An 8491-nucleotide genomic window follows, 5' to 3' on the forward strand; every position below is an offset into this window, starting at 1 on the left:
TTAAATGGACACAATGGTGACTTGAGAACTAAGAGTGGCAGGAAGGACAGGGGGTATTTGTTGAATGCCCTTGTGCAACAGTCATTGTGTAAGTGTTTTATGGTTATTATCTCATTAATCCTAATATCAAACCTGAAATATAAAGAGTTTGCAGGCAGGAAACTTAGACTCAGAGGGCTTCGGCATACTCAGACCAGGCCTTTCTACTTTCTCTTGAGAGTCACAAGTAAGAAAGCCAGTTAAATCCAATACCCAGTGGTGTTACTACCACAGCTCAGATTGCAGGGAGGTTCCGGGTACCCTACATCTGGGCCTGGGAGGTAGAGAGCCAGTTTCCATTTGTGGTTTCTGGATCATTTGTTCTCTTGTCTGGATTCATCTTGAAGGAGCTTTCATGGGGCCTCCAAATAAGAGAGGAGGATCCTGGTTGGCATCTTCACCATCTTTGGGATCAGGCTGGAGAGGGAGGCCATGCTTGGTCTGGAATTCTACACTATTTCTGTTTATGTACAGTGGGAAACATTGACAGTTTCTGAAGGGGGTTACAAATGTCCCATCACCTTTAGGGAAGTAATTTTGCCTCAAGGATGTAAAATGTATTCTGAACTAAAGGACATTAATAGAGGAGGGAGAAAGAGGCCAAAAATGCATGTTCTATATTATACAGAAAAGTCATTCCCAGGTATTTATTGTAAAGGAAGAATTAAAAACAAGGGATAGGAGTTGTGGGGCAGTGGATTAAGCTGCCACTTCGGACACCCACATCCCATATTGGAGTACAGATTTAAGTCCTGGCTTCTCAGCTTCTGATCCAGTTCCCTGCTAATGAGCACATTGGGAGACAGCTGATGATGAGTCAAGTGCTTGGACCTTTATCATTCTTGTGGTAGACCCAAGTGGAGTTGCTCCTGGCTTCAGCCTAGCCCAGCCCTGGCTATTCAGGGTATTTGGGAGTAAACCAGAAGATGTAGGATTTCTCTCTCTCTCTCTCTCTCTCTCTCTCTCCCCCACCCCCACATCCTCTCCCTGCATTCTCCCTCCCTTTCAAGCAGATGAAAAATACAATAAAAAATATTTTTTAAAAAACTATGCAGGATGCGGAATAGGGAGGGAGCACACCGAAGGTCCAGTAAGGGAAGGTTCAAAGAGGGGTGAGAATTTGTAGTTTTTAAGGAACGAGAAGCCCTTCCTAAAACTGGGGAGATAGGGTGGACATGTGAGGAGGACGCTGACGCCTGAAGCGCAGGACACCAGCAGGAGTGTGTACGCTCCAACGCTGGAAGCTGAGGTGAGATGGGGCACTCGCCCAGCGCCGTGGCAACCACCACCACCCCTCCCCCAACCCACTCTGGGACAGACACTGAGACACACACGACTGAGTGGGGGAGGAAATAGAAAACGGAACAGAGTGAGTGGTGCCTGCAGAAAGAGTGCGCGATTCAGGGGTACTAGTTGAGAGACTGAGTAAGCCAGTATCTCTTGGCGCCTCCTTGGAGCTGCAGCAGGCAGGAAACATGAATGGGAAAAGACAGTACTTAACAGTAATCACATTGAATGTGAATGGTCTTAATTCTACTACCAAAAGACATAGACTAGCTGATTGGATCAAGAAAGAGAATCCATCTATATGCTGCCTTCAGGAGACACACCTTATCAGCAAAGATGCATGCAGACTGAAAGTGAAAGGATGGAAAAAAGATACCCAAGCTAACGGAAATCAAAAACGAGCTGGTGTGGCCATCCTAATATCAGATAAAATAGACTTTAACATAAAAACTATTAAAAGAGACAGAGAAGGGCACTATATAATGATTAAAGGATCTATCCAACAGGAAGACATTACTATTATAAATGTATATGCACCTAATTACAGGGCGCCTAGTTACCTGAAAGAATTACTAAAGGATTTAAAGGGAGATATAGACTCAAATACAATAGTAACAGGGGACTTCAACACCCCACTCTCACCAATGGACAGATCAACCAGACAGAAATTCAACAAGGAAACAACTGAGCTAATTGACGCCATAGACCAAATAGACCTAATAGATATCTTCAGAACCTTCCACCCCACAGACACAGAGTTCATATATTTCTCCCCAGTACATGGAACATTCTCTAGGATTGACCATATGCTAGGCCATAAAGGGAGCCTCAACAAATTCAAAAAAATTGAAACTATACCATGCAGCTTCTCAGACCATAGCACAGTGAAACTTGAAATCAACAACCCAAGAATCTCTACACCATATGCAAATATATGGAGAATGGACAACATGATCCTAAATGAACAGTGGGTCATCGAAGAAATTAAAAGAGAAATCAAAAGATTTCTAGAAACAAATGAAAATGATAACACAACCTATCAAAACCTGTGGGACACAGCAAAAGCAGTGCTAAGAGGAAAGTTTATAGCAATTAGTGCCTACATCAAGAAGCTGGAAAGGAACCAAACAAATGACCTCTCCATGCACCTCAAGGATTTAGAAAAACAGCAGCAAATCAAGCCCAAATCCAAAAGGAGGAAAGAAATACTAAAGATCAGAGAAGAAATAAACAGAATTGAAACAAAAAAAAAAAAAAATACAAAAGATCAACAAAACCAGGAGCTAGCTCTTTGAAAAAATAAGCAAAATCGATACACCATTGGCCCAACTAACCAAAAAAAGGAGAGAGAAGACCCCCAAATCTGTAAAATCAAAAATAGTAATGGAAATGTGTCGCTCCCCCTCTTCGTGGAGGAACGACACTAAGCCCTGCCTAGGCTTCATATCCGAGTCACGGCACCATTATGTCGCTCCCCCTCTTCGTGGAGGAACGACACAAGACCCTGCGCTGTTCTTTTGTCTGCTCGGCCGGCTCTCTCGGGGGCTGCACAGGTGTTCCCTCAGATGTTCCCCATAGATGTTCCTGGTGCATGCCGTCTCTCTCCTCCTTTATAGTCCTCCTCTGCCAATCCCAACTCAGCTGCCCACACGCCGAGCACGCTACTCTCCTCCAATCAGGAGCAAGTCCTACAGTTTATTGGTTGAACTGGAGGCAGCTGTGCAGAAGCTGTCCCCTTCTCTCCCAGCGCCATACTGTGGGAGAGCAGATGCATAGAACAAGTCTTAATTCCAGTAACTTAGTCTAGTCCGAGCTGCTCCCCACAGATCCCCCTTTCTTTTTATTTTTTGGCGTTGATACGCGCCTGTCTTCGGTGTCCCGCGGCACACACTCTGCTCTGCTTGCTAGAGTTGCCACAGGTTCTTACAAGTCCTATCAATCAGGCAAACCGAATCCGGGTCCTCTCTTCGCCATGTTGTGAGGAGGTTTTTAGGCGCTGATGCGTGCCTGTGTTCGGTGACCTGCGGCTCATACTCTGGTCGAGCCGCCTGCTGGTGCTTACCGCCTTAATCAGGCAGACCGAATCCAAGCTTTCTCATTGCCATGTTGTGGGGTGACTTATTGGTGTTGATTCGTGCCTATCTTCGGTGACCTGCAGCTCACACTCTGGTCGAGCTGCCTGCTGGTGCTTACCGCCCTAATCAGGCAGACCGAATCCAAGCTTTCTCATTGCCATGTTGTGGGGAGGCCTTATTGATGTTAATTCGTGCCTGTCTTCGGTGACCTGCGGTGCATAAGCTGCTAGCCGCCCGCAGGTGCTTATCGTCCTAATCAGGCAGACTGAATCCAAGCTTTCTCATTGCCATGTTGAGGGGAGGCCTTTCTATTTCTCTATTTCTCTATCTCCGGGCATTCCTATTTCTCCCATTTTACTTCTATCTTCCAGCATTCCTATTTCTCTCATTTTACTTCTAAACTTCTGTTTCTCTTATCCCTGCGGCTTTCCGGTGCCCGCCCCGAGGCTGCTTCTTGGCGGCTTTCCGGCTCTGAGCCGCTTCAGCCCGCGCCTCTCTCATCTGCGCGGCTCGGCTTTGCGCGCACACTCCCGGTCTCGCACTTAGCCCAGCGTTCCCTATCTACTTGAGCCTTGCGCGCTCTGTCTGCGCGCGGCAGCCTCCGTGAGTCACACAGCGTAGCTTACGTCTCCGCCATTAGCATTCAATCTAAGTTCCCCGGGCTAGCCTGGCGAATTCAACCCAGCTCACGTCTCCGCCCCACGATTTGGCTTCCCGTCCTTTGTTCCCCGGGCTAATCAGACGGATCCCAATCCGGCTTACGTTTCCGCTTCTGGTTTTAACTTTTCGCCCCCTATTCCTGGGCTAACTTGAGAATCCCAAAGTGGCTTTCGTTTCCGCCTCGGCCTGCCCCCCGCGGCTTCAATTTCCCTAACATTTTTCTCTACCCGGTATGTTTCCCCAAGCTTTCCTCCAACAATACTCCTCCCTCATTTCTCCTGGCCTCTCCCCACAGTCCGCATCCGAGTCTGTTTGTTCTAGCTTTCACTTTCGCTTTCGACCTTAGAGATTTCTCCCAGCTTCCCCCCGTAGTCCGTATCCGAGTCTATGCCTAGGCTTTCAATAGCTCCTTCCAGCACCTTTATCGTCCGGCTTTTCCCTAGGCTGTTTGCTAGTCTCTCTCCGATATTTTCCACTTCTTCCCGTTTCTTCCCTCCTAAGTTTCCTATCCGTCCTAGGTTTCCTATCCGAGTCACGGCACCATTATGTCGCTCCCCCTCTTCATGGAGGAGCGACACTAAACCCTGCCTAGGCTTCATATCCGAGTCACGGCACCATTATGTCGCTCCCCCTCTTCGTGGAGGAACGACACAAGACCCTGCGCTGTTCTTTTGTCTGCTCGGCCCTCCCCGGGTTTGCTGCTGGTTCTTCCCGGGTTGGCTACTGTCCCTTCCACCTCCGTGGAAGGGCAGTTCCCCCTGGCCACATTCCCCACTTCCACAGGGGAGCGGCACACCACCGGCCGGCTCTCTCGGGGGCTGCACAGGTGTTCCCTCAGATGTTCCCCTTAGATGTTCCTGGTGCATGCCGTCTCTCTCCTCCTTTATAGTCCTCCTCTGCCAATCCCAACTCGGCTGCCCACACGCCGAGCACGCTACTCTCCTCCAATCAGGAGCAAGTCCTACAGTTTATTGGTTGAACTGGAGGCAGCTGTGCAGAAGCTGTCCCCTTCTCTCCCAGCGCCATACTGTGGGAGAGCAGGTGCATAGAACAAGTCTTAATTCCAGTAACTTAGTCTAGTCCGAGCTGCTCCCCACAGAATTGTAACAACAGACACAACAGAAATAAAAAGAATCATCATAAACTACTACAAAGAGATGTATGCTAACAAATTGGGGAACCTGGAAGAAATGGATAGATTCCTGGACAAATACAACCTTCCTAAACTGAGACGTGATGATATAGAAAATCTAAACAGACCTATAACCATGGAAGAAATTGAATCAGTAATAAATGCACTACCGAAAAAGAAGAGCCCAGGACCAGATGGCTTCACTGCCGAATTTTACCAGACATTTAGAGAACAACTAACCCCAGTTCTTCTCAAATTATTCAAAATGATTGAAAGAGAGGGAATCCTTCCAAATTCTTTCTATGAAGCCAATATCACCTTAATTCCTAAGCCCGGAAAAGACACAACAGAGAAAGAAAACTACAGACCTATCTCCCTGATGAACATAGATGCAAAAATACTCAACAAAATTCTGGCAAACCGAATCCAACTACACATCAGAAAGATCATTCATCGGACCAAGTGGGATTTATCCCTGGTATGCAGGGATGGTTCAATATTCAAAAGTCAATCAATGTAATACATCACATTAATAAATTGAGAAACAAAAATCATATGGTTAACTCAATAGATGCAGAGAAAGCATTTGACAAAATACAACACCCTTTCATGATGAAAACCCTAAGCAAATTGGGGTTAGAAGGAACATTCCTCAACACAATTAAGGCAGTCTATGATAAACCAAAGGCCAGCATCATATTGAATGGGGAAAAGTTGGAGGCATTTCCATTGAAAACTGGCACCAGACAGGGATGCCCACTCTCACCATTGCTATTCAATATAGTCCTAGAAGTGTTAGCCAGAGCCATCAGGCAAGAAAAAGAAATTAAAGGGATACAAATGGGAAAGGAGGAAGTTAAACTATCCCTATTTGCAGATGACATGATACTATATATAGGGGACCCGATAAACTCCTATAAGAGACTACTGGAACTCATAGAAGAGTTTGGTAAAGTAGCAGGATGCAAAGTCAACACTCAGAAATCAACAGCCTTTGTATACACAGACAATGCCAGGGCTGAGGAAGAACTACTAAGATCAATCCCATTCACGATAGCCACAAAAACAATAAAGTACCTTGGAATAAATTTAACCAAGGAGGTCAAAGACCTCTATGATGAAAATTACAAAACACTAAAGAAAGAAATAGAAGACGACACAAAAAAATGGAAAAACCTGCCATGCTCATGGATTGGAAGAATCAATATCATCAAAATGTCCATTCTCCCAAAAGCAATTTACAAGTTCAATGCAATACCAATCAAAATACCAAAGTCATTCTTCAAAGACCTAGGAAAAACGATGCTGAAATTCATATGGAGAAATAGGAGACCCAGAATAGCTAAAGCAATCCTTTACAATAAAAACAAGGCTGGAGGCATCACAATTCCAGACTTCAAGGCATACTACAGGGCAGTTATAATCAAAATAGCCTGGTACTGGTACAAAAACAAATGGATAGACCAATGGAACAGAATAGAAACACTGGAGATCAATCCAAACATCTATAACCAACTCATATTCGACAAAGAACCTAAAACCAACCCCTGGAACAAGGACAGCCTCTTCAACAAATGGTGCTGGGAAAAATGGATGTCCACATGTCGCAGTATGAAGCAAGACCCCTACCTTACACCTTATACAAAAATCTACTCAACAGGATCAAAGAACTAGAGATGCGCCACGACACCATGAAACTAATTGAGAGCATAGGGGAAACCCTTCAAGATATCGGAATAGGCAAAGAATTCCTGGAGAAGACCCCACAGGCACGGGTAATCAAAGATAAAATAAATAAATGGGATTACCTCAAATTGAAGAGTTTCTTAACAGCAAAGAAAACAATCAGGAAAGCGAAGAGGCAACCAACAGAATGGGAGACGTTATTCGCAAACCACACAACAGATAAAGGATTAACAACTAGAATCTACACAATGATCAAAAAACACCACAGAATCAAAACAAACAACCCAATAAAAAATGGGCCAAGGACCTTAACAGACATTTTTCAAAAGAGGAAATCCAAATGGCCAACAGACACATGAAAAAATGCTCAGGATCCCTAGCCATCAGGGAAATGCAGATCAAAACCACAATGAGATTCCACCTCACTGCGGTTAGATTGGCTTACATACAGAAATCAACCAACAACAGATGCTGGTGAGGATGTGGAGAAAAAGGGACACTAATCCACTGTTGGTGGGAATGCAAACTGGTAAAGCCACTATGGAAGACAGTCTGGAGAATCCTCAGAAACCTGAATATAGCACTACCACAGGACCCAGCCATCCCACTCCTTGGAATATACCCAAATGGAATTAAAGGGGTGAAAAAAGCCATTTGCACCTCAATATTTGTTGCAGCTCAATTCACAATAGCTAAGACATGGAATCAACCTAAATGTCCATCAACGGATGACTGGATAAAGAAACTATGGGATATGTACTCTATGGAACACTATACAGCAATAAAAAAAAAAAAAAAAAAAAAAAAAAAAAAAAAAAAAAAACAATGAAATCCGGGCATTTACAACAAAATGGAGGAAGCTGGAAAACATCATGCTGAGTGAAATAAGCCAGTCCAAAAGGGACAAATATCACATGTTCTCCCTAATCGATGATAACTAAACGAGCACCTAAAATGATACCCATTGAAGTGAAATGGACACTATGAGAGACAATGACATGAGCAGCCCTTGTCTAGACTGTTGAGGAACAACTTACTATTTTGTTCCTTTAGTATTTTTGTTGTTGTTGTTGTTGTTGTTGTTGCTCGGTTTGCTCTACACAAGACCACTGGTTGAACTCTGCAATCAATGCACAACCATTCTTAAGTGTTTAAAAATTAACAGAAAATTGATCTCTATGAAACATAGGAGTGGGAATAAGAGAGGGAGGAAATATATAGGACGGCACATACTCACTCAGACCTAACTCCAATGGTGGAACTAGAAATGTGCCAGGGGATTTCAACTCAACCTTACCAAGGAGGCAGGTACCAATGCCAGCACACTTGGTAAAGTGATAAGTATAAATACACAACTGATCAAAAAGATAGGGTAAGTGTCGAAGAGATTACACAAATAAGACCAGTATAAGCAAATAATGAAAGATAGAATCAAAAGGCAGAGAATGATCCTGCGGGGGAAACAGGACACACAGCAGACTCACAGAATGACAAATGCCCAAAATAGCACTCCTGCCTCAGAATCAATCCTTGGGACATTCGGATCTGACTAAAAGGTCCATGAGAGTCTCACAGGTATGGGAAGCCATGACACGGTGGCAAAAAACAATCT

Source organism: Oryctolagus cuniculus, chromosome 5 (assembly GCF_964237555.1).
Source record: "Oryctolagus cuniculus chromosome 5, mOryCun1.1, whole genome shotgun sequence".
In the NCBI taxonomy this organism is placed as follows: Eukaryota; Metazoa; Chordata; class Mammalia; order Lagomorpha; family Leporidae; genus Oryctolagus; species Oryctolagus cuniculus.